We start from the raw sequence: 26854 nt of genomic DNA on the forward strand, positions 1-26854 counted from the left end.
GATAGCATGGGGCCCCCTCGGTCCCAGAACCTCATGAGGGGAATATGATCGGGAGACGGCGAATAGCAGCAAAGAGTGTTCTGCTGTGAAGCAGCATCTGGAAGCAGGAACAAAACTACAGACCCTCCCACTACTATGTATCGCAGGAGGAGATTTTTTGCTAACTGGCTAAACTTGCAGTTGGGGAGGAGGAGGAGCCCCGAAAGCCTCCAGGCCCCACTGCTATGGCAGGGGTCGCAGGGATGATTGTTATGCCCATTCTAAGGTGCTGAGATTAAGGTTATGTGATAAATCCTGCATTGGCAAGTGGGGTGCAGTGCTGGAGCAGAGTAGGCAGGGAGGGAGCAATGGTGACAGGAAATTTGGGTGCATGAGGCAGGTGGATAAAAAGGGTGCTGCCATGGACTCTCATATTAAAGAGGAGCTGTTAGGTATAGGGTCTCAGAGAAAAAAAACACATATATCAGTAACTAAATATTGGCTGTACTTACATTACATATGCATTTCACTGTCCACGTTTGGATTTCACAGAATTTTTATATAGTATTTGCCGAGATTGATGCTCCTGACAGCTCATGGCAGGTTCCATGTTTGTCTGTCTTGTATGAAGCCAATTTAGATGTAATATCCTCCCTTACCTTGCTTCCTGATGATTCGACTCATAAAAAAGATCAGGATAAAAGATCCTAATGGTTCATGATCCCGACAACACTACTGTGCAGTGAATATTAATTAGCCATGTGGCTAGGAACAATAGCGGACTCATGCAGTATACTCAGTGTTGTGAGCTGGACTGCAAGATACAAGCTGCTGTAACATGAGCCTGTAACTTCTCACTGTAAAAGCAGCCTTAGGGCTGGATAGGGAAATGAAGGGGAGGACCAAGGGAGTGCAGTGGGGAGAAGAAGCAGCCCCAGAATGCTTTGCAGTATCTGTTATGCGGCCTGCCAGCCTCCTTAGGAGCTTGGGAGTATAGAGGCTTGCTATTCAGCAAACATCAAAGTAAGAGAGATTTTTCACTTCAGTATTGCCTTTTTGGCTTCCTTCTAAACTGTTTAACACAGGAGAATAGAGGTTTAAATTAGCTTTTGCAGCCTGGCAGTTACTCTTTAACCTCCCTGGCGGTAAGCCCGAGCTGAGCTCGGGCTATGCCGCGCAGGGGGAGATCTCAGCCCCTGGTGGGGCTATTTATGTGCTGTAAATTGCTGTGCGCGCAGCCAGCACTTTGCTAGCCGCGCGCACAGCTTGATCGCCGCCGCTCTGCGGCGATCGGCCGCACGCAGCGGCTGAAGAGGGCCCCCGCCAGAGCCCATGACGTCATCCCGATCGTCGCCATGGCGACAGGAGAAGTCAAACAGGGGAACGCGTTATATACGCGTTCCCCTGTTTGCTATAGATGCCGGCGACGATCGGACTAGAGGGCCACATGCGCCCTCTAATGGTGTTTCATGTAGCTACCACTCTGGTAGCTTTACATGAAACAAAAAAAAAAAAAGGATTTTTTTAATAAGGAAAAAAAAAATGAACCGCCAAGGATCGTTTGACGGGTGCCGAACAGGAAAAAAGGGCACCCGTGATAATTTATGTTTTCAAACTGCATCCGTGATCATTTGTATTTCCCAACTTCGCTGGCGACCAGTAAGGTTTACACATAAAATAATACTTATTTATAGTTTTCAGTTAAATTGTAATGTAATATTTAAATAATCACTTTTGATAAATCATTACTTTCAACATATAAAGCCGTCAACAAATAAATCATAGTAGAAGCAGTAGAGTGTTGTACCGTGTTAGCCATGAGTAAAAGCAAGAAGTTTTGAATCAGGATGATACAACAAATAAATCATAACATACTTTTTCTTTATTAACACTCTGTGAAACATTATTATCCACCAAATAAACTGTGCAACAACAAAATCATAATATATTGTTTTTCACACTTAAAGAGGAACTGAACTGAAAAAAAGTCACTAAATTGAGCCTCCTTATCCCTTTGAAATGAATGGTTAGACACAAAACGCTTGTGAAGGGCAATATAAAAGTAGATATATTTGTGCAATATAACTATGAATAAAAGAGAATGGCAGGCTCCATCTTAGAGCTCTATCCCTCCATTTTGCAGCTCTCACTCCATGGGAGATGCAGAGTCTGATTCTGTGGGCGGTGTTACAGTTGGAGTTAGACATGCCCATTCACGCCCACAGAATGAGATTTACAGCCCAATGTCATGAGGTCATCATCAGTCGCCCTGTTACAGGAAAGTGACAGCTGTGGCTTCTGCTGCTGCCCTGCACTGTACTGGCACACACCTTGATAAAGTATTATTTTTTCTCTAACTATGCCTCCTGCAGTGTGAGATCTTGTGTTGTCATCCTGTAGTCCTGCAGCTCTTCCCATTCGTTTTGTGCCAGATCCCATATCATGTCCTGTAGTCACGCAGCTCTCCCCTTTCGTATCCTGTCCGTCAGAGGTGGGGGGGGGGTCACGTTGCAGAGGGAATCCGCTCCTATGTCAAACACCCCCAACCCTCCTTCTCCTCCTCGTAGGTGTCACGCAGGGGGAATCCTCTCTTACATCATCCAGCCGCCCTTGTTGTCCCCTGTAGGTAGCTTGACAGATGGAATCCCCTCTTATTTCACCACCCCCTGCAAGCCCCCCCTCTCCTACCAGTACATAGCGCATGGACTAATTAAGCCTCATTTGAATCATTTGTGATTCAGGTTGGGGATCATCCGAGCTCTCATACACACTAAGAGAGGTTTGGCACTTCACAGTATAAAAAAGACTGAACAGGTTTTTCCCCCAAAAAATCATAAATATATATGCTTCACTGTCAATGCTTCACTCTATATAAAACTGACCAAATGTCCACTAAAAAAATATGACCGGCACGCATATGCTTCACTGATATTACTTCAATTACTAATTTCAGGAAAATCGTTTTTTGCTGAAAAGCAACCCTTTTAGATACACAAATGCCCCCTTTAGTTATCAGTTCACATACACACTAAAAGAGGTTTGGCGCTTCACAGTGTAAAAAGGACTGTTACATGTTTTTAGTGGACATTTGTTTAGTTTTATATAGAGTGAAGCATTAACAGTGAAGCATATATATTCATGTTTTTTTGGGGGAAAAACTTGTTCAGTCCTTTTTACACTGTGAAGCACCAAACCTCTCTTAGGCTCCCTGAACACTGCATGCGATTCCGATTTTTAATCAGTTTTTACATCCGATTCCGATTTTTAATCTGTACTGCATGCTGCGTTTTTTGATCCGTTTATTCTGTTGAATGTATTCAGGGAAAATCGGAATTTGAAATGGAATCGGAAAGCGGATTTGCAGTGTGCAGGGAGCCTTAGTGTGTATGTGAACTGATAACGAGAGGGGGCGATTGTGTATCTAAAATGGTTGCTTTTTGGCAAAAAAACATTTTTCCTGAAATTGGCAAGAGTGAAGTAATATCAGTGAAGCATATGCGTGCCTGTCATATTTTTTTAGTGGACATTTGGTCAGTTTTATAAAGAGTGAAGCATTAACAGTGAAACATATTTATGATTTTTTTTTTTTAGAAAAAACCTGTTCAGTCTTTTTTACACTGTGAAGTGCCAAACCTCTTAATCTCTCAGGGTCTCTAGTGGTGAGATCTCTGTGCACCCGAGTTCCCAGCTATGCACCCCTGCTGCACCCATTACCAGTGGCTCCCCTCCCCCTCCTGGATTCTTCAATCTCTCAGGGTCTCTGGTGGTGAGATCTCTGTGCACCCGAGTTCCCAGCTCTGCACCCCTGCTGCACCCATTACCAGTGGCTCCCCTCCTCCTGCTGGATTCCTATCTCTCAGGGCTCTGGTGGTGGGATCTCTGTGCACCTGAGTTCCCAGCTCTGCACCCCTGCTGCACCCATTACCAGAGGCCCCTCCCCCTGCTGGATTCCTCTATCTCTCAGGGCTCTGGTGGTGAGATCTCTGTGCACCTGAGTTCCCAGCTCTGCACACCTGCTGCACCCATTACCAGAGGCTCCTCCCCTGCTGGATTCTTCTATCTCTCAGGGTCTCTGGTGGTGAGATCTCTCTGCATCTGAGTTCCCAGCTCTGCTCACCTGCTGCACCTATTACCAGAGGCTCCTCCCCCTGCTGGATTCCTCTATCTCTCAGAAGCTCTGATGGTGAGATCTCTGTGCACCTGAGTTTCCAGCTCTGCACCCATTACCAGTGGCTCCCCTCCCCCTCCTGGATTCTTCTATCTCTCAGGGGCTCGGGTGGTGAGATCTCTGTGCATCCGAGTTCCCAGCTCTGCACCCCTGCTGCAGCTATTACCAGAGGCTCCCCTCCCCCTGCTGGATTATTCTATCTCTCAGGGGCTCAGGTGGTGAGATCTCTGTGTACCTGAGTTCCCAGCTCTGCACCCCTGCTGCACCCATTACCAGAGGCTCCTTTTCTTCAATCTCTCAAACCAATGTGACCTGTGTAGACACAGCATGGTCTATATTTCGTGAAGTAGAGAACTTGCTGCGGCTACAGAGGTCACAGCTGTTTGGAGAACTGGCCAGCAAGAAGACTTGAGTGGAGCTTCCCTCAGACTATGACTATGGCAGGATTAGATTGTGAGCTCCTCTGAGGACAGTCAGTGACATGACTATGTACTCTGTAATGTGCTGCAGGAGATGCCAGTGCTATATAAATACATAATAATAATATGGTAGGACATTAGACTATGACTATGGTAGGATTAGAGTGTGAGCTCCTCTGAGGACAGTCAGTGACATGACTATGTACTCTGTAATGTGCTGCAGGAGATGCCAGTGCTATATAAATACATAATAATAATATGGTAGGACATTAGACTATGACTATGGTAGGATTAGATTGTGAGCTCCTCTGAGGACAGTCAGTGACATGACTATGTACTCTGTAATGTGCTGCAGGAGATGCCAGTGCTATATAAATACATAATAATAATATGGTAGGACATTAGACTATGTATGTGGTAGGATTAGAGTGTGAGCTCCTCTGAGGACAGTCAGTAACATGACTATGTACTCTGTAATGTGCTGCAGAAGATGTCAGTGCTATATAAATACATAATAATAATATGGTAGGACATTACACTATGACTATGGTAGGATTAGATTGTGAGCTCCTCTGAGGACAGTCAGTGACATGACTATGTACTCTGTAATGTGCTGCAGGAGATGTCAGTGCTATATAAATACATAATAATAATATGGTAGGACATTAGACTATGACTATGGTAGGATTAGATTGTGAGCTCCGCTGAGGACAGTCAGTGACATGACTATGTACTCTGTAATGTGCTGCAGAAGATGTCAGTACTATATAAATACATAATAATATGGCAGGACATTACACTAGGATTATGGTAGGATTAGATTGTGAGCTCCTTTGAGGACAGTCATGTCATTGTAAAGCATAAAGCTATTATTCTCATCCATATGCCAGACTCCACAACAACTGACTGCCCTTGCACTACTAATCAGTAATTATGATCAGCATATCATGTAGCGATTAGACGTCCAGGACACAGATGAGGCTGCAAGAAGCATGCAGTGACAGAATGAGAGCACTGAGGAGCAGTGGGAATGTGCAGGACTCACATTAGTTCAGAGGTCCTAATCTTCTCACTCAGCAGATGTTACAGCAGTTCCCCCTCTCCTGCTGGCTGCTGATCGGTGAACTGTGGAGAATGTTGGCTGGGGAAATGTGTCAGAGACCCTTTTCAGATGGACTGCACTCTGCTAGGGGAGAGAGGGGGGAGGGCAGCACACCCATTCACACAGCAGAGCGTGGTGCTGTGTGCTCACTGTGACTATATAGCTTTGTGTTCTGCGTCCTGAGAGGCTTCTTGCTGTGAGGGGGGGCACATGCCTCCCCAGGCTACTGTGTAGTGCTGCTGTTCCGCTGAAGTGATGACATCGCTGGCCCCTCACTGCTGCTGACTCATCTCTCCTCCCCAGCTGGCTGTACCTCTCTTGCTTCCTCCATTGTCCGATATCCCTTGTTCCCTTCTCTCCACTGTTCTGCTGGCTCTCACCTCCCTCAGCTGTCTGTGCTGAGGCTGTCATGTTTATCGGCACTGGAGGCGCCTCCTGATGACGCAGTGTCTTGGTAGGCGGATTTTCAGACAGCAGAAGGAGGTCTCCCAGAGACCTTTGCAGCTGAGCTTGCCGAGCATTGCCGACAGCTATGTTACAGGGGGTGGGGTTTATCGATTTATTGTAATTATAGAGTCTTTTTTACATATTTTTGTACAGTAATTGCACTGTTTTTGCCTACAGTTTTTTTACATGGTTTGCTATGCCCTGTTTTCAAATTCTGAGTTCAGGTCCGCTTTAATACTTATAAAACACTATTATCCATCTGATAAACTGAGCAGTAGCTCAATCTGACGAATAACGCTTACAAACATACTAAACATATCTATTGTATTTAACCACTTCAGGACCACAGTCTTTTCGCCCCTTAAGGACCAGAGCCTTTTTCTCCATTCAGACCACTGCAGCTTTCACGGTTTATTGCTCGGTCATACAACCTACCACCTAAATGAATTTTACCTCCTTTTCTTGTCACTAATACAGCTTTCTTTTGATGCTATTTGATTGCTGCTGCGAGTTTTACTTTTTATTATATTCATCAAAAAAGACATGAATTTTGTCAAAAAAATGACTTTTTTAACTTTCTGTGCTGACATTTTTCAAATAAAGTAAAATTTCCTATACATTTGAGCGCGAAAGTTATTCTGCTACATGTCTTTGATAAAAAAAAAAACATTCAGTGTATATTTATTGGATTGGGTAAAAGTTATAGCGTTTACAAACTATGGTGCCAAAAGTGAATTTTCCCATTTTCAAGCATCTCTGACTTTTCTGCGCACCTGTCATGTTTCATGAGGGGCTAAAATTCCAGGATAGTACAAATACCCCCCAAATGACCCCATTTTGGAAAGAAGACATCCCAAAGTATTCAGTGAGAGGCATGGTGAGTTCATAGAAGATTTTATTTTTTGTCACAAGTTAGCGGAAAATGACAGTTTGTGACAAAAAAAAAAAAAAAAAAAAGTTTCCATTTCTTCTAACTTGCGACAAAAAAAAATGAAATCTGCCACAGACTCACTATGCTCCTCTCTGAATACCTTGAAGTGTCTACTTTCCAGAATGGGGTCATTTGTGGGGTGTGTTTACTGTCCTGGCATTTGGGGGGTGCCTAATTGTAAGCACCCCTGTAAAGCCTAAAGATGCTCATTGGACTGTGGGCCCCTTAGCGCAGTTAGGCCGCAAAAAAGTGCCACACATGTGGTATTGCCGTACTCAGGAAAAGTAGTATAATGTGTTTTGGGGTGTATTTTTACACATACACATGCTGGGTGGGAGAAATATCTCCGTAAATGACAATTTTTTTATTTTTTTTACACACAATTGTCTATTTATAGAGATATTTCTCCCACTCAGCATGGGTATGTGGAAAAATACACCCCAAAACACATTATACTACTTCTCCTGAGTACGGCGATACCACATGTGTGGCACTTTTTTGCACCCTAACTGCGCTAAGGGGCCCAAAGTCCAATGAGTACCTTTAGGATTTCACAGGTCATTTTGAGAAATTTCGTTTCAAGACTACTCCTCACGGTTTAGGGCCCCTAAAATGCCAGGACAGTATAGGAACCCCACAAATTACCCCATTTTAGAAAGAAGACACCCCAAGGTATTCCGTTAGATGTATGGTGAGTTCATAGAAGATTTTTTTTTTTTGTCACAAGTTAGCGGAAATTGATTTTAATTGTTTTTTTTCACAAAGTGTCATTTTCCGCTAACTTGTGACAAAAAATAAAATCTTCTATGAACTCGCCATTCTCCTAACGGAATACCTTGGGGTGTCTTCTTTCTAAAATGGAGTCATTTGTGGGGTTCCTATACTGCCCTGGTATTTTAGGGGCCCTAAACCGTGAGGAGTAGTCTTGAAACCAAATGTGGCAAAATGACCTGTGAAATCCTAAAGGTACTCATTGGACTTTGGGCCCCTTAGCGCACTTAGGGTGCAAAAAAGTGCCACACATGTGGTACCGCCGTACTCAGGAGAAGTAGTATAATGTGTTTTGGGGTGTATTTTTACACATACCCATGCTGGGTGGGAGAAATATCTCTGTAAATGACAATTATTTGATTTTTTTTACACACAATTGTCCATTTACAGAGAGATTTCTCCCACCCAGCATGGGTATGTATAAAAATACACCCCAAAACACATTATACTACTTCTTCTGAGTACGGCGATACCACATGTGTGACACTTTTTTGCAACCTAGGTGCGCTAAGGGGCCTAACGTCCTATTCACAGGTCATTTTGAGGCATTTGGATTCTAGACTACTCCTCACGGTTTAGGGCCCCTAAAATGCCAGGGCAGTATAGGAACCCCACAAGTGACCCCATTTTAGAAAGAAGACACCCCAAGGTATTCTGTTAGGAGTATGGTGAGTTCATAGAAGATTTTTTTTTTGTCACAAGTTAGCGGAAAATGACACTTTGTGAAAAAAAAAACAATACATATCAATTTCCGCTAACTTGTGACAAAAAATAAAATCTTCTATGAACTCATCATACACCTAAAAGAATACCTTGGGGTGTCTTCTTTCTAAAATGGGGTCACTTGTGGGGTTCCTATACTGCCCTGGCATTTTAGGGGCCCTAAACCGTGAGGAGTAGTCTTGAACCCAAATGTCTCAAAATGACCTGTGAAATCCTAAAGGTACTCATTGGACTTTGGGCCCCTTAGCACAGTTAGGCTGCAAAAAAGTGTCACACATGTGGTATCGCCGTACTCAGAAGAAGTAGTATAATGTGTTTTGTGGTGTATTTTTACATATAACCATGCTGGGTGGGAGAAATATCTCTGTAAATGACACATTTTTTTATTTGTTTTACACACAATTGTCCATTTACAGAGAGATTTCTCCCACCCAGCATGGGTATGTGTAAAAATACACCACAAAACACATTATACTACTTCTCCTGAGTATGGCGATACCACATGTGTGACACTTTTTTGCAGCCTAGGTGCGCTAAGGGGCCCAACGTCCTATTCACAGGTCATTTTGAGGCATTTGTTTTCTAGACTACTCCTCACGGTTTAGGGCCCCTAAAATGCCAGGGCAGTATAGGAACCCCACAAGTGACCCCATTTTAGAAAGAAGACACCCCAAGGTATTCCGTTAGGGGTATGGTGAGTTCATAGAAGATTTTATTTTTTCTCACAAGTTAGTGAAAAATGACACTTTGTGAAAAAAACAATAACAATCCAATTTCCGCTAACTTTTGACAAAAAATAAAATATTCTATGAACCCATCATACACCTAACAGAATACCTTGGGGTGTCTTCTTTCTAAAATGGGGTCACTTGTGGGGTTCCTATACTGCCCTGGCATTTTACGGGCCCAAAACTGTGAGTAGTCTGGAAACCAAATTTCTCAAAATGACTGTTCAGGGGTATAAGCATCTGCAAATTTTGATGACAGGTGGTCTATGAGGGGGCAAATTTTGTGGAATCGGTCATAAGCAGGGTGGCCTCTTAGATGACAGGATGTATTGGGCCTGATCTGATGGATAGGAGTGCTAGGGGGGTGACAGGAGGTGATTGATGGGTGTCTCAGGGGGCGGTTAGAGGGGAAAATAGATGCAATCAATGCACTGGGGAGGTGATCGGAAGGGGGTCTGAGGGGGATCTGAGGGTTTGGCCGAGTGATCAGGAGCCCACACGGGGCAAATTAGGGCCTGATCTGATGGGTAGGTGTGCTAGGGGGTGACAGGAGGTGATTGATGGGTGTCTCAAGGTGTGATTAGAGGGGGGAAATAGATGCAAGCAATGCACTGGCGAGGTGATCAGGGCTGGGGTCTGAGGGCGTTCTGAGGTGTGGGCGGGTGATTGGGTGCCCGCAAGGGGCAGATTAGGGTCTAATCTGATGGGTAACAGTGACAGGTGGTGATAGGGGGTGATTGATGGGTAATTAGTGGGTGTTTAGAGGAGAGAATAGATGTAAACAATGGATTTGGGAGGTGATCTGATGTCGGATCTGCGGGCGATCTATTGGTGTGGGTGGGTGATCAGATTGCCCGCAAGGGGCAGGTTAGGGGCTGATTGATGGGTGGCAGTGACAGGGGGTGATTGATGGGTGGCAGTGACAGGGGGTGATTGATGGGTGATTGACAGGTGATCAGTGGGTTATTACCCGGAATAACAGATGTAAATATTGCACGGGCAAATTGATAAGGGGGGGGGGTCTGAGGGCAATCTGAGCGTGTGGGCGGGTGATTGGGTGCCCGCAAGGGGCAGATTAGGGTCTAATATGATGGGTAACAGTGACAGGTGGTGATAGGGGGTGATTGATGGGTAATTAGTGGGTGTTTAGAGGAGAGAATAGATGTAAACAATGGATTTGGGAGGTGATCTGATGTCGGATCTGCGGGCGATCTATTGGTGTGGGTGGGTGATCAGATTGCCCGCAAGGGGCAGGTTAGGGGCTGATTGATGGGTGGCAGTGACTGGGGGTGATTGATGGGTGGCAGTGACAGGGGGTGATTGATGGGTGATTGACAGGTGATCAGTGGGTTATTACCCGGAATAACAGATGTAAATATTGCACGGGCGAATTGATAAGGGGGGGGTCTGAGGGCAATCTGAGCGTGTGGGCAGGTGATTGGGTGCCCGCAAGGGGCAGATTAGGGTCTAATCTGATGGGTAACAGTGACAGGTGGTGATAGGGGGTGATTGATGGGTAATTAGTGGGTGTTTAGAGGAGAGAATAGATGTAAACAATGGATTTGGGAGGTGATCTGATGTCGGATCTGCGGGCGATCTATTGGTGTGGGGGGGTGATCAGATTGCCCGCAAGGGGCAGGTTAGGGGCTGATTGATGGGTGGCAGTGACAGGGGGTGATTGATGGGTGGCAGTGACAGGGGGTGATTGATGGGTGATTGACAGGTGATCAGTGGGTTATTACCCGGAATAACAGATGTAAATATTGCACGGGCGAATTGATAAGGGGGGGGTCTGAGGGCAATCTGAGCGTGTGGGCAGGTGATTGGGTGCCCGCAAGGGGCAGATTAGGGTCTAATCTGATGGGTAACAGTGACAGGTGGTGATAGGGGGTGATTGATGGGTAATTAGTGGGTGTTTAGAGGAGAGAATAGATGTAAACAATGGATTTGGGAGGTGATCTGATGTCGGATCTGCGGGCGATCTATTGGTGTGGGGGGGTGATCAGATTGCCCGCAAGGGGCAGATCAGGGGCTGATTGATGGGTGGCAGTGACAGGGGGTGATTGACGGGTGATTGACAGGTGATTGACAGGTGATTGACAGGTGATCAGGGGGGATAGATGCATACAGTACACGGGGGGGGGGTCTGGGGGGGGGTCTGGGGAGAATCTGAGGGGTGGGGGGGTGATCAGGAGGGAGTAGGGGGCAGATTAGGGACTTAAAAAAAAAATAGCGTTGACAGATAGTGACAGGGAGTGATTGATGGGTGATTAGGAGGGTGACTGGGTGCAAACAGTGGTCTGGGGGGTGGGCAGGGGGGGGTCTGAGGGGTGCTGTGGGCGATCAGGGGGCAGGGGGGGGGGAAATCAGTGTGTTTGGTGCAGACTAGGGTGGCTGCAGCCTGCCCTGGTGGTCCCTCGGACACTGGGACCACCAGGGCAGGAGGCAGCCAGTATAATAGGCTTTGTATACATTACAAAGCCTATTATACACTGTTGCAGCGGCGATCCGGATGCCAGTAACCCGCCGGCGCTTCCGAACGGCCGGCGGGTTACGGCGAACGGGGGGCGGAGCCAGTCCCCGGCGGCTGATCGCGTCACGAATGACGCGATCGCCGCATAGCCACTCCCGCAGCCGCCCCCGCCGATGGGCGTATTGCGGTCGTTTGGGCCCGGACTTTGCCGCCGCCCATCGGCTGGGGGCGGTCGTTAAGTGGTTAAAGCGGTTTAACACCCAGCATTACAACTTTGCTTTAAAAGATTGCTTACAGCTTACAAACTATTATGCCAGATTTTTTTTAAGCAGAAATTCACTGAATGGGTTAAACATGACATTTTAGTGTTGGATATAACTAGGAATCCGCATCCGTTCTTATCTTTAGTTACAAAATGTATCTTTATTTGTAATACAAATAGACCTTTGAAAAGCCTGCTGGGGAAGCCCTCTTTGTTCTCTCAGAGCAGTGTTTGTTTGTTACATTGTAGATAGATACATTTGTAACTAAACAAGCAAGCACGAGGAGCATTTCTAGCTAAATGCAGCACTAAAATGTCATGTTTAATCCATTCAGTGAATTTCTGCTAAAAAAAAAATCTGGCATAATAGTTTATAAGCTGTAAGCAATCTTTTAAAGCAAAGTTGAAATGCTGGGTGTTAGACCACTTTAACTAAAACATTATTTAAAATGTTATTACTTACTCTTTGTAAAACATTATTATATACATAATAAAGCGATCAGTAAGTACATTGTAATATATCTTTTACAGTCACTATTTGTAAAACATTATTATTCACACAATAGAGCAATCACTAAGGTTGGATTTAGGGTTAGGCACCACCAGGGGGGATTTAGGGTTAGGCACCACCAGGGGGGGTCTTATGGTTAGGCAACACCAGGTGAGATTTAGGGTTAGGCACCACCAGGGGGGATTTAGGGTTAGGCACCACCAGGGGGGGGTCTTATGGTTAGGCAACACCAGGTGAGATTTAGGATTAGGCACCACCGGGGGGGGGGGGGGGTCTTAAGGATAGCCACCACCAGAGGGGTCTTAGGGTTAGTCATTACCAGGGGGGGTCTAGGGGTTAGGGATGATTGTTATCCCTTATATTGCAACTCCCTCACTCCCTCCTCCGGAGGGGGAGGAGGGTTTTGTTTTCCAGGGAATTGTAGGATTTCAAAAGCCAGCTTACCTACATTAGCTGGGAATCGAACCCAGGTCTAGTGCTTGGTAGGCAGCTCTCCTCACCACTATACCACCACCAACACTACATGCTGGAGCCAGCCTAGCATGTACCATTATGATATATCCAAGAGAAAAATGAGCTTGCTTAGGGATGTCAAAAGCCAACTCACATACATTGGCCAGGAATCAAACCCAGGCCTACCGCTTGGTAGGCTGCTATCCTAACCATTATACCACCAACACAACACACTACAATGCTACATGCTGAACCCAGCCCAGCATGTACCATTATGATATATCCAAGAGAAAAATGAGCTTGCTTAGGGATTTGTAGGATGTAAAAAACCAACTCACATACATTGGCCAGGTATCGAACCCAGGCCTACTGCTTGGTAGGCTGCTATCCACACCATTATACCACCAACACTACATGCAATGTAAGCTGAACAGAGGCGCCAACAGGATAAAAACAGTAATTAAAAAATTAAAAGTTCACTGAGGAGGCTAGGGTGGCTCCGCCCCCTCCAAGCAGACACAAAAAACTGTGTAATATAAACAGAATAAATTTATTGGTACACTCCAGGGTATAGATATACAACGCGTTTCGCGGGTATGAGCCCGCTTCCTCAGGTAGTAGAAGTAGGAGTACACAGCAATCTGTCAGCAACACACCTGGCGCCAAAGTGTGTTGCTGACAGATTGCTGTGTACTCCTACTTCTACTACCTGAGGAAGCGGGCTCATACCCGCGAAACGCGTTGTATATCTATACCCTGGAGTGTACCAATAAATTTATTCTGTTTATATTACACAGTTTTTTGTGTCTGCTTGGAGGGGGCGGAGCCACCCTAGCCTCCTCAGCGAACTTTTAATTTTTTAATTACTGTTTTTATCCTGTTGGCGCCTCTGTTCAGCTTACATTGCACTTTACATCCACCCTTGGTGGAGGGGGATACCCTTTTTCTCATCTACAGAGAGCGACTTTTTAATCCTGAGTGGGGACAGGTCAAACTCCTCACCTGCTTTTACAGTGGTTACCTGGAGGTAACCCTGGTTTGTGAGTATAATTTTACTCTTTTATATTATACTAATTGCCAAAACTTACTACACCATATTGGGCTCTCGGTTCTCTCTCCTTTCGCACCAACACTACATGTTGAAACTCCTTGGAGCAGACTTACGTCCTTCCTCCAAAAGACACACATACATCCCCATAAATATGTACCATTGTGATATACCCAAGAGAAAAACTAGCTCTCTCTCTAGGACTTGATGCCATTGAACTGAATTTTTAGCTTAAAACCATCAACGGATACCGGCATTTGTAGGATGTCAAAAGCCAACTCACATACATTGGCCAGGAATTGAACCCAGGCCTACCGCATGGTAGGCTTCTATCCTAACCATTATACCACCAACACAGCACACTACCATGCTACATGCTGAAGCCAGCCTAGCATGTACCATTATGATGGGTCTTGTCTTCCAGGGAATTGTAGGATCTCAAAAAAAGCCAGCTTACATTCATTAGCCGGGAATCGAACCCAGGTCTAGTGCTTGGTAGGCAGCTCTCCTCACCACTATACCACCACCGACACTACACGCTGGAGCCAGCCTAGCTTGTACCATTATGATATATCCAAAAGAAAAATGAGCTTGCTTAGGGATTTGTAGGATGTAAAAAGCCAACTCACATACATTGGCCTGGAATCAAAACCAGGCCTACCGCATGGTAGGCTGCTATCCTAACAATTATACCACCAACACAACGCTACATGCTGAAGCCAGCCTAGCATGTACCATTGTAATATACCCAAGAGAAAAATGAGCTCTCTACTCTCTACTCTCTCTCTCTCTCTCTCACTTGATGCCATTGAACTGAATTTTCAGCTTAAAACCATCAACAGATACCTGCAGAATTTCACAGGCATTTTCAGAATTCCGCCGGATTGAAAAAACAATTCCGTAGATTTGGGCCATCTCTATATTTCATATACATTATTTAAAGTGGTATAAAACCCTGACATAATATTCAATAAAAACATGTTTTCCTTCTTTTTATATGCCATATGGTTATCATATTTGCATTTGTGCATAAGTATTATTATTCATTTAGAAATTATACGTTCCTTTTTTTGCTTTGGGAGCTGACTTTGTTTTTTTTTTTTTTTTTAATAACTGGTTTTATTCATTATATATTGAATTCAGAAATGCTTTGAATGTCTGTCTGTGTCCAGAAGCTTCTGCACAGTCAGAGAATGTCTCACATTCCTCACTTGATACAATTAAGTAAACACAAGATAACATTATCTAAAGTTCAGTTGTGTCCACATTTATCTGCACAGAACTTTCCAGTCCTGTGTGTAACCCTTTGAATGCTGGTCTAGTGAAAAAAAATGCTGGTTGTATATACTATGCTGTAAATCATTTTTTAGAGCAAAGAAGAAATGCTGGGTTTTATTCCGCTTTAATGGTTTGAATCTATAAAACATTATTGTAAACGCAATATTAAAATATAACTTTTTATAAATAATATTTCAGATTCACGTTTACACCAGGCACCGTTTTTTTCCCTGACACCCTTTTTGCATGTATGCGGGACCAATAGTGATAGCTTTACTCTGTATTGTCACTCCAGGCAAGAAAACCATATTCCTCCACTGATGCTCACCTGGCTTATTTAGTTAGATTTGGTGGGGGCTTGCATACACCAAGCCCTTAGACTCTCTCCAGACCCTAGGCAACTGCCTAGGTTTGCCTTGTGAATGATCCAGTTCTGTATCTCATACAGCACCTGCTGCCACTATCCACCCCCCCAAAAAACAGCACCACACTCAGAGCTGGAACAAGGTCCTCCAGCACCAAAGGCTAAGGGCACCAAAGTGTGACTCTCCATCCCTCCCACCCACCCCAGTTGTCACACACTGATTGCTATTAGACTAAGAGGTGCCCCAGGGCCTCCAAGCCCCAACCTCTTAATTTTTTGTTATCTGGCTTGCAGTCACTGCCACGTATTTTTATTTATCTCTGCTTCAAACACAATAGGGGAATGATAGATGAGTGAGTTGTGCGCCCCCCTCCTACACTGTGCCCTGAGGCTGGAGCCTCTCTTGCCACTGCCTCGGCCCTGCCCTGACCACACTACAAGTATTGACATTATACCCCCACAGAACAATTTAAGGTATCATGTCTTTCACATTGCAAAATTAGTCTATCAGGCAAGACAGCCTTCATTTCAGAATACTTTTTCACAAACATTATGGGATATGCAAAAATGTTATCACCTGTTAGGATAGGACTGGAGTGGGAATGACACTGAAGGGCTGACATAGTGAGATGGGACAACATAGTAGAATGGAGAGTGGAGGGGTAGTAGAGGGTCAGGATTGATGACATGGTGTAACGATCGGTGAAGCACAGAGAGGATCTGATTACCGGTGATCTGCAGTATCACTGGGAATACAGATATATACCAGATTATAAGTGATCTGCAGTATCACCGATAATCCGATATACCAGCTAACCTCTGTTCACCTGAGTAGAGTGTAGTGTTAGGTGCAACAGTAACACTTAGAGGACTAGGCCTCAGCGTAGTAAGGAGTACTGCACGGATTCCTTCCGAAGACCTGAACTCTCCAAGACGGGAGGAGTCAGGCTGAGAGTAGGAAGGATTGTCTGAAAGTGACACTCTGGAGGAAGTGTCACTAACAGGACAAGGAACCGCCTTCAATAGTAAGGTCGGTTCTCGAAGTCGGACAAGCCAGGTCGTAACCACACGGACAGATAAAGTACAGATTCAGAAGGCAGAGGCGGAGTCTAAGGTACAGGCAGATTTCGGCAACAGGGTATCAGATATATCGAGGTACAAAATCAGGAGGCAGAAGCAGAGTCTAAGGACGAGCCGGGGTTCGGCAACAGAGTATCAGAAAGGCAAGGTACAAGATCAGAGTACAGGAGGATAGTCAGGCAGGCAAAGGGTCATAACAGATAATCACAATCAAACTAGTACTTTAAGCTATCAACAGAATCTAGCTAAGTGTAGGATTACAGCTCCAGCCGGTCCCAACACACTTAAGGATCTGACTACAGGTCTGAGTGCTCCCACGTATGTGTTCGCAACGCCAGACAACCAGCAACTGAACAGCCAGCAGTATATATGCACATAAGGACTGCCCAGCACCTCCCACAGTGCTGGACCAATGACAGATGAAGCCAGTGTCAGCTGACCAGCCTGGTCAGCTGACTACTTCTGGCTGTCATATAATCCCTGCCTGAGTGCGCACGCGTCACTCTAAACCTAGAGGGACTATGTGTCCCAGCCATACCAGCACCGCTCAGCGGTGCCTCCACAATGGGGCCATGCGGGTTTTTCCGCGCTCCGCCATGCCCTGCACGGGGACAGCCGCCTCAGACTGAGTGGAGGCGGCTGCCTCTCCGTGCTCGGCAACGCTATGTGCCTGCCGCTGACTCATGGCGGCGGCTCTTCCGCGTTCCCTGACAGAACCCCCCCCTCCCGAGGAGTGGACTCTGGACAGCTCCTTCCAGGCTTTTCCGGATGTAAGGCATGAAACTCCTTCCTCAATTTGTCCGCATGCATGCAACTCCCCGGTACCCATTGTCTCTCCTCAATGCCATACCCTTTCCAATGCACCAAATATTGTACTGAATTTTGTACAATGCGTGAATCTAATATCTTTTCTACCTCGTACTCAGGTTGGTCATCTATCATCACAGGAGGAGGAGGAGTAGGGCCCACATGAACTGCCGGCTTGAGCAGGGACACGTGAAATGATCTCACCCCACGCATGCTGGCAGGGAGATCGATGGCATAAGTTACGTTGTTGATTCTCTTAGTCACAGAAAATGGACCCACAAACCTGGGGCCCAATTTGGCAGATGGCTGCTTCAGGGTCAAGTGACGAGTGGACCCCCAGACTAAATCCCCTGGCTGAAACTTCCATTCCATTTGACTTTGAAATGCTTTCTGCAAATTCTCTCTAACCATTCCCCAATTGTCCTTGAGTGACCTCTGCCAATCCTCCAGTGCTGGAAACGGATTGGAGGCCACTGGCAATGGGGAGAATTTAGGCAACCTCCCGTTTACTATTTGAAACGGAGGGAACCCCGAGGAGGAACTTTTTAAGTTATTGTGTGCAAACTCCGCAAAAGGCAAGAACTTGACCCAATCGTTCTGTGCCTCAGCAACATAACACCTCAAGAATTGTTCCAAAGCCTGATTGACCCTCTCCGTTTGCCCATTGGTCTGTGGGTGGTAGCCCGACGAAAATGACAGCTTCATGCCCATTTGATGACAAAATGCCCTCCAAAATCCAGACACAAATTGGACGCCCCTATCTGACACAATGTCTTCCGGAATGCCATGCAACCGGAAGATGTGAACGATGAACAATTCGGCCAGTTCCTGAGCCGAGGGGAGTCCTTTCAGGGGCACAAAATGGGCCATTTTGCTAAAGCGGTCGACTACCACCCAAATGACCGACATGCCTTCAGACCTGGGCAATTCTCCCACAAAATCCATGGACAGGTGGGTCCATGGCTCACTCGGGGTGGGCAAAGGCTGTAACCTTCCAACAGGTGCCAGCCGGGAGGGTTTACTCTTAGCACATACCGCACATTCCCTGATATATTAATTGCAGTCTGTTGCCATAGAAGGCCACCAAGCACACCTGGCAATCAGATCCTGGGTTCTGGAAGCCCCAGGGTGACCAGCATTCTTATGGGCGTGGAACATTTGTTGAGCCTGTAGGCGAAATGGCAGTGGGATAAACAAAACCCCCTCAGGTTTTCCCTCAGGAACATCCTGCTGAAAGGGACCCAGAACCTTTGCCCAATCTTCCCAGGTCTCTGTGGCCGCTAACACTAACCTCTGCGGGATGATGGACTCAGGAGCGGGGGGCTGCGCTGTCTCTTGTTCGAAACATCTGGACAGGGCATCTGCCTTGATGTTTTTGCTACCTGGAGTGTACGTGATTATAAATCTAAACCTCGTAAAAAATAAAGACAAACGGGCCTGACGGGGGCTTAGTCTCTTAGCCCCCTCGATGTATTCCAAATTCTTATGATCAGTGTAAACCGTGATCGTCTGTTCTGCCCCTTCTAACCAATGGCGCCATTCTTCAAATGCCAATTTAATGGCCAGAAGTTCCCAGTTGCCTATGTCGTAGTTTCTTTCTGCCGGTGAAAACCTACGGGAAAAATAGGCGCATGGATGTAATCTGCCCTGCAACCCTGACCGTTGAGACAGCACCGCCCCCACCCCAACCTCCGAGGCATCGACCTCCACAATAAAGGGAAAGGACGTGTCTACATGCCTCAAAATAGGCGCTGAGCAAACCAATTTTTTCAGGTGCGAAAAGGCTGCCACAGCCTCAGGGGACCAGTGGTTGGTATCTGCCCCCTTTTTTGTGAGACTGGTAAGGGGGGCAATTATCGTGGAGTACCCCTTTATGAACCTCCTATAGTAGTTCGCAAAACCCAAAAATCTCTGCAGGGCTTTCAACCCCACTGGCTGTGGCCATTCTAAGACAGCTGTGACCTTGGCAGGATCCATTGACAGGCCCGAGGTGGAAATTACATACCCTAGGAACGTGACAGTGGTCACCTCAAAAATACACTTCTCCACCTTGGCATAAAGCATATTTCGTCTCAATTTTTCCAATACAAATTTAACGTGGACCCTGTGCTCGGAGAGGTTGTTGGAGTAGATTAGTATATCGTCAAGGTATACCAGCACAAATCTACCCAACACCTCTCTGAATACCTCGTTGATTAACTCCTGGAAGACGGCTGGTGCATTACACAACCCGAAGGGCATCACTAAGTACTCGTAATGCCCGTCGAGTGTGTTGAAGGCCGTCTTCCATTCATCGCCCTTTCTAATGCGGATCAGGTTGTATGCACCCCTTAGATCTAATTTTGAAAAGATCTTAGCGTCTGTGACCTGCGTGAATAAATCGTCTATCAATGGTAACGGATAACGATTCTTTACCATGATTTTATTCAGGCCACGGTAATCGATGCAAGGTCGGAGACCTCCGTCTTTTTTCTTAACAAAAAAGAAACCATACCCCGCAGGCGACCGGGAGGGGCGAATGAACCCTTTGACGAGATTGTCACGGATGTACTCCTGCATAGCCACTTTTTCTGGACCAGACAAATTATACAGGTGACCCCTCGGGGGCATACAACCGGCACGCAGATCGATGGGGCAATCGAAAGGGCGATGAGGAGGTAACTTATCAGCAGCCTTGGGACAGAATACATCCGAGAATTCAGAATATTGCTCGGGAACACCCTCCACATGAATCTTGGTCTGACCTAATGTCACTTTCCCTAGACACTGTTGGGAACAGAAGTCTGACCAATTGGTTAATTGTCCTGCAGCCCAATTAATCAGTGGCGAATGGAGCTGCAGCCAAGGCATACCTAGGACAATTGTGGAGGTAGTCATGTGTAAAACAAAGAAACTTAAACCTTCTTTATGCAGTACCCCAATAATGACTTCCACCTCTGGTGTCTGAGACAGCGGATGGTCCCTTTGTAGCGGGGAGTCGTCCACGGCAGTAACCTGGATAGGTGGTTTTACTGGGGTGAGTGGAACACCCAACTTCTCTGCAAACTCTGAACTCATAAAATTAGCCGCGGAGCCTGAATCAACAAAGGCCTCCGTGGCTTCAGATTTGTCCCCCCATGTAATCGTACAAGGAAGGAGCAAACGTTTTTCTTTTAGGGGTGTGAGTTGGGCGCCTAGGATGTCACCCCTTACAACTCCTAGGCGGTAGCGTTTCCCGGCTTATTCTTATTCGGCTTAATGGGACAGTCTCGTACCCTATGCCCCCCTCCACCACAGTACAAACATAACTGTTCCGACATTCTCCGTCTTCTCTCCACTTGTGTCAGTTTAAACCGACTGATCTGCATCGGCTCAGGTGGAGGCAAGACCGGAGACGATGAGACAGAAGGAGATGGAGTTATTAGGGGTTCAGCGGGAGGCACTGCGTATGAAGTCAACCTGACACGATGACTGCCCCTAGTCTGTCTCTGATGGCGTAGCCTACGGTCGATTCGAATGGCCGATGAGATGGCCTCATCGACTGTCTTGGGCTCGGGTTGACTTAACATTAGGTCGGAGACCTCATCCGACAACCCAGACAGGAAGTAATCCAACAGGGCATAGGTGTCAAACCTGGCCGTAACTGACCACCTATGAAATTCGGCAGCATAATCTTCGACTGGACCCTTGCCTTGCCGTAAGAGCTTAAGCTTCCGCTCAGAGGTCGCAGCAAGGTCTGGGTCGTCGTAGATTACTGCCATGGCTTTAAAGAATTCCTCTACCGAGGTAAGGGCTAAGTCACCGGCGGGCAAATTGTACGCCCAGGTCTGGGAGTCACCAGTTAACAAAGTTTTAATAAAGATGACCCATTGGGTCTCAGTCCCCGAGGATCGGGGTCTCAACTCGAAATAAGATAACACTCTACTCTTAAAATTCCGGAAATCAGATTTGTGGCCGGAAAAATTTTCAGGTACGGGCATACGGATATCACCACTGAGAGGGGATCGCACCTCATCAACTGACGTCTGGAGGGTTTGTACAGACCCTGATAGGGCATCAATTAAAGATTTGTGATGGCCCAGTGCTTGATGGATGTTATCCACCGAAGTGACAAGCACACCCAGAGGGTCAGCGCGTGCGTCCATCGGTCTTTTGGTCTGGGGTTCTGTAACGATCGGTGAAGCACAGAGAGGATCTGATTACCGGTGATCTGCAGTATCACTGGGAATACAGATATATACCAGATTATAAGTGATCTGCAGTATCACCGATAATCCGATATACCAGCTAACCTCTGTTCACCTGAGTAGAGTGTAGTGTTAGGTGCAACAGTAACACTTAGAGGATTAGGCCTCAGCGCAGTAAGGAGTATTGCACAGATTCCTTCCGAAGACCTGAACTCTCCAAGACGGGAGGAGTCAGGCTGAGAGTAGGAAGGATTGTCTGAAAGTGACACTCTGGAGGAAGTGTCACTAACAGGACGAGGAACCGCCTTCAATAGTAAGGTCGGTTCTCGAAGTCGGACAAGCCAGGTCGTAACCACACGGACTGATAAAGTACAGATTCAGAAGGCAGAGGCGGAGTCTAAGGTACAGGCAGAGTTCGGCAACAGGGTATCAGATATATCGAGGTACAAAATCAGGAGGCAGAAGCAGAGTCTAAGGACGAGCCGGGGTTCGGCAACAGAGTATCAGAAAGGCAAGGTACAAGATCAGAGTACAGGAGGATAGTCAGGCAGGCAAAGGGTCATAACAGATAATCACAATCAAACTAGTACTTTAAGCTATCAACAGAATCTAGCTAAGTGTAGGATTACAGCTCCAGCTGGTCCCGGCACACTTAAGGATCTGACTACAGGTCTGAGTGCTCCCACGTATGTGTTCGCAACGCCAGACAACCAGCAACTGAACAGCCAGCAGTATATATGCACATAAGGACTGCCCAGCACCTCCCACAGTGCTGGACCAATGACAGATGAAGCCAGTGTCAGCTGACCAGCCTGGTCAGCTGACTACTTCTGGCTGTCATATAATCCCTGCCTGAGTGCGCGCGTCACTCTAAACCTAGAGGGACTATGTGTCCCAGCCATACCAGCACCGCTCAGCGGTGCCTCCACAATGGGGCCATGCGCGCTAACCGCCGCGTCCAACGCGGCGGTTTTTCCGCGCTCCGCCATGCCCTGCACGGGGACAGCCGCCTCAGACTGAGTGGAGACGGCTGCCTCTCCGTGCTCGGCAACGCTATGTGCGGGAAGAGCCACCTGCCGCTGACTCATGGCGGCGGCTCTTCCGCGTTCCCTGACACATGGATGAGCAGATTAGAGGCATACTGGATAGCACTATCAATTACAGTGCTGAGTCTTTGGTTTAAATATCAGCATGGAGTTTCTATCTTCCCCAGATTTTATTCAGACACTTCATAATCTCCTACATCCCAAAAACATACTAATAAGGCAACTAGTTTTCTACCAAAACAATCATATAGGGAAAATATTAGACTATAACTATGGTAGGATTAGAGATGGGCCGAACAACAAATTTTCGGTTCACAAACTTCGTACTCAAACTTCCACAAAAATTTGCAAACAGGTGAACTGCACAAACCGCCCTAGACTTCAATGGGCAGGCAAATTCTAAGGGCCCTTTTCCACTGGGATAGTGATGGGAATGTGGCTAACTCGCCGCATGGCATCACTTCCACTGCTGGCTGCATTACTTCCGCATCTCCCAATGCAACAGTGTATGGTGGGGTAGGCGGGCGGATGTAGCTGTGCAAGATCGCTCTCGGAGACCGAGAGATCGCTCTCGGATCGCTCCACACGCAATGCAAGGAACGGAAACGGTTCCATTGCCGTGCAATGGGATCAGGACACCCGTGGTGAAAAACGGATACGTAACCGCATCGCAACGCACCTAATGGAAATGGGCCCTTAAACCTACAGGGACTATTTCTGGCTACAAAAGTAATGGTAAAGTTGTGTCAAGAGGCCTAACACCTGGACTGTGGCATGCAAGAGGGGGATACATGGCAAAAGTCCCACCAAAAATAACATAGTTCATGCAGAGTCGTGTTTTAATTAGGGATGCTCATTCGGATTCCGCGAAAATGCCGATCAGAAATTGCATTTCCGCATCGAAATGCGGAAATCAGTAATACAAGTGCGGTAGGCGGATTTCCGCCGGAAATCGCGGAAATTTCCACCGACTTTAACATCGATTTTCTCAAAAACTATAAGGTCTTTTTGAAAACTTTTTTTCATCTTGTTCACAAGATTCAGTTTAATAAACACTGAAAATTTTCTGTTTCTAGGACTTACGGGGACTTTGCTATTAACCACTAAAGTCGGCGGATTTTTACTGTAATGTAAAATGCAGAAAATCTGCATTAGCCGATATGCGGTAATTTTAAGCCAATCAGAAGACTCGGAATGAATAAACCAATTAGTGAATTAGTGAACAAGATGCAAAAAAAGTTTTCTAAAACACCTTATAGTTTTTGAGTAAATCGATGTTAAAGTTGGCAGAAATTTCCGCGATTTCTGGCGGAAATCCGCATCGGAATGCGGAAATTGGTAGCGGAAAGCAGAATCAGTAGCAGTAGCAGTAATTGGCAATGGCGGAATGTGGATTTACCGTGGAATCGGAAATTGGCATTTCTGACCATCCCTAGTTTTAATCATTAAACAGCAGAAATCACAGTACATTCCTACATTAGAGAAATAAAGTGCTGCTTTAAAATGTTTGAAGTGTGTACATGTGGATCAGCTGCATGTGCGCTCAACTGAACAGACGAGTGTGGGCGTGTAGCAGAGGCCATGTTTTAGGATAAGAAGTTGTTAGTGGAACTTTATAATGGTACCAAGCAGACTGGTTCAGTGTACATGCTATTTTTTGTGTTTTAGCTTATTTGTGAACTCCTCCATGCTAACTAGTTACGCTACCATACAGCCGCTCGAGATTGAGCACTAAAGCTGGCCATACACTGGCCCGATTTGCCGCCGCTCGACAGCAGATTCGCTCACTGGGATTGAATCTGCTGCCAATTGTTCGCGCTAAACGCACCCGCCGATCCGATTTCCTCCCGAAATCGGATCGGTCCGTCGATAGCACCGTGTGGGAAATTACCGTCGATCGTCCGCGGGTAGGGAGCGCGTCGCTAGCGGTGGCCGTTTCGATACAGGTATACATTACCTGACGCTGGCTCCCGGCATCTTCTCCGCGCTGCACCGCTCTGTTCCTGCTCCATCCCAGCGTACATTAACTTCCTGTGTCACTCCAGTGACCAGGAAGTTCAAATAGAGGGCACTCTATTTGAACTTCCTGGTCAAGGAGTGACACAGTGTACGCTGGGATGCGGAGCCGGATGCAGCGCGGAGAAGAGGACCCGGAGCCAGCTTCAGGTAATGTATGCAGGGGGGGGGGGGGACAGGCGGCAGCGGCGGCTGCACAGATTGTGATCGGCTTCAGGCTGAAATCGATTCACAATCTGTTTGCAGTAAAGGCAGCCATACGATCCCTCTCTGATCAGATTCGATCAGATAGGGATCTGTCAGTTGGTCGATCTAATGGCAAATCAACCAGTGTATGGCTACCTTAACAGGTCTGGAATGGATGTCATGGATATACATTTTTACATACAATGGTTTTTTTTGTTTCTTTGTTTTTTACTGTTTCAGTCCTGGTGTCACTTACTACAGATGCAGGGACTTTGCTCTATACAGGATGGTGCAGGTTTACATACAAATTTAATTTGAGAAAAAAAAATAGTTTTGTTGCAGCCACTGTAGCAGAGGCCAGGCAATGTCATGGTCTATACATTTTACAAGAAAAACAAACAAACAAACAAACAATGTTTGGTGCATACCTGGTGAATGTGCAGGTTTACACTTACAAATTTAATTTTAGATGAAAATGTTTTTGTTATTTAGAAAAAAAAATGTTAATGTTATTTATAAAATAAAATGCTATTGTTGCAGCACTGTAGCTCCACTGGGATGTGGAAAAGGCCCATGGGAGCTTGGGGTGAGCAGTTGTAGAGGAGAGCACAGCAGCAGCAGAGGAGGACTCAGCCAAGTATGATAGCAAAGAGAAAGGAGGAGGAGGAGGAGAAGAGGAGGTGGCAGCAGGCCTGCCTGCCATTTGTGGTGGTGTCACCATCTCCACTGCAGAGCTACACATTCCATGCTTACCAGTAGTCATCAGGTTAACCAAATTTACGGTATAGGTAATATACCTGCCCTGACTGTGCTTTGCAGACCAGGTATCAGTGGTCAGATGGACCCTTGCCCCAACACTTTGTGCTAGAGATACTCTGGACACTGTATAAATAGCTAGCAAGGCAGTGCTGACACAGAATATAAACCTAGCTACCACCTACCCTATGTGCAGCAATGTTCTGACCTTTCTTTTACTAAAAACAGCCACAGAATGAATCCAACATGGCCACTGCATGTTTAAAGGGGGTGGGGGGCCAGGAGGCGGTGCTAGCTGATTGGCTGCCATGTGTCTGCTGACTGTGATGTTAAGGGTCAAAGTTGATTTATTACTAGCTGGACGCCCGGCGTTGCCCGGGTATGTATTTGGCTGGTGTTGGCTCTGCCCACTTTTCCTAACCCTAACACACAATTACTTAATGACCAAGTATGTCAGCTTTGCGGTCTTTGGCATCAATAATTTGCAATTAAATAAAATTAATCTGATTGGATGTGGCTCCACCCCTTTTCTGAATTTGAACCCCAATCACCCAATGGCCAACTGTACCAGGTACAGGTGATTGACAGTGCAAGAATGGCAGCAATTACATATTCCCCATGAAAATCAATAGGTGAATTTTGATTGGCTTTTGTAGGCTCCACCCACTTCTCTGAATATTAATCCCAGTCACCCAGTGACCAATTGTGCAAAGTTTGAGAACCCTGCCATTCAAACTGTAAGAATGGCTGCAGTTTACATTTTCTCAGTGAAATTTGCATTTGTCTCCACCCACTTATGACCCGGCATTGCCCACTTATGTATTTGGCTGGTGTTGGCTGTGCCCACTTTTCTAACCCTAACGCACAATTAATCTATTACCAAGTTTGTGACCTTTGCGGTGTTTGGCATCAATAATTTGCATTGGAATGAAACAAATCTAATTGGCTGTTTGTGGTTCCACCCCCTTTCTGAAATTGAACCCCAGTCACCCAATGATCAACTGTACCAGGTTTGAGGCTTGTGCCATTAACAGTGCAAGAATGGCAGCAATGTAAATATTCCCCTTGAAAATCAATAGGTTAATTTTGATCGGCTTTTATAGACTCCACCCACCTTTCTGAATATTAATCCTAGTCACC

Source organism: Hyperolius riggenbachi, chromosome 8 (genome assembly GCF_040937935.1).
Source record: "Hyperolius riggenbachi isolate aHypRig1 chromosome 8, aHypRig1.pri, whole genome shotgun sequence".
Classification (NCBI taxonomy): domain Eukaryota; kingdom Metazoa; phylum Chordata; class Amphibia; order Anura; family Hyperoliidae; genus Hyperolius; species Hyperolius riggenbachi.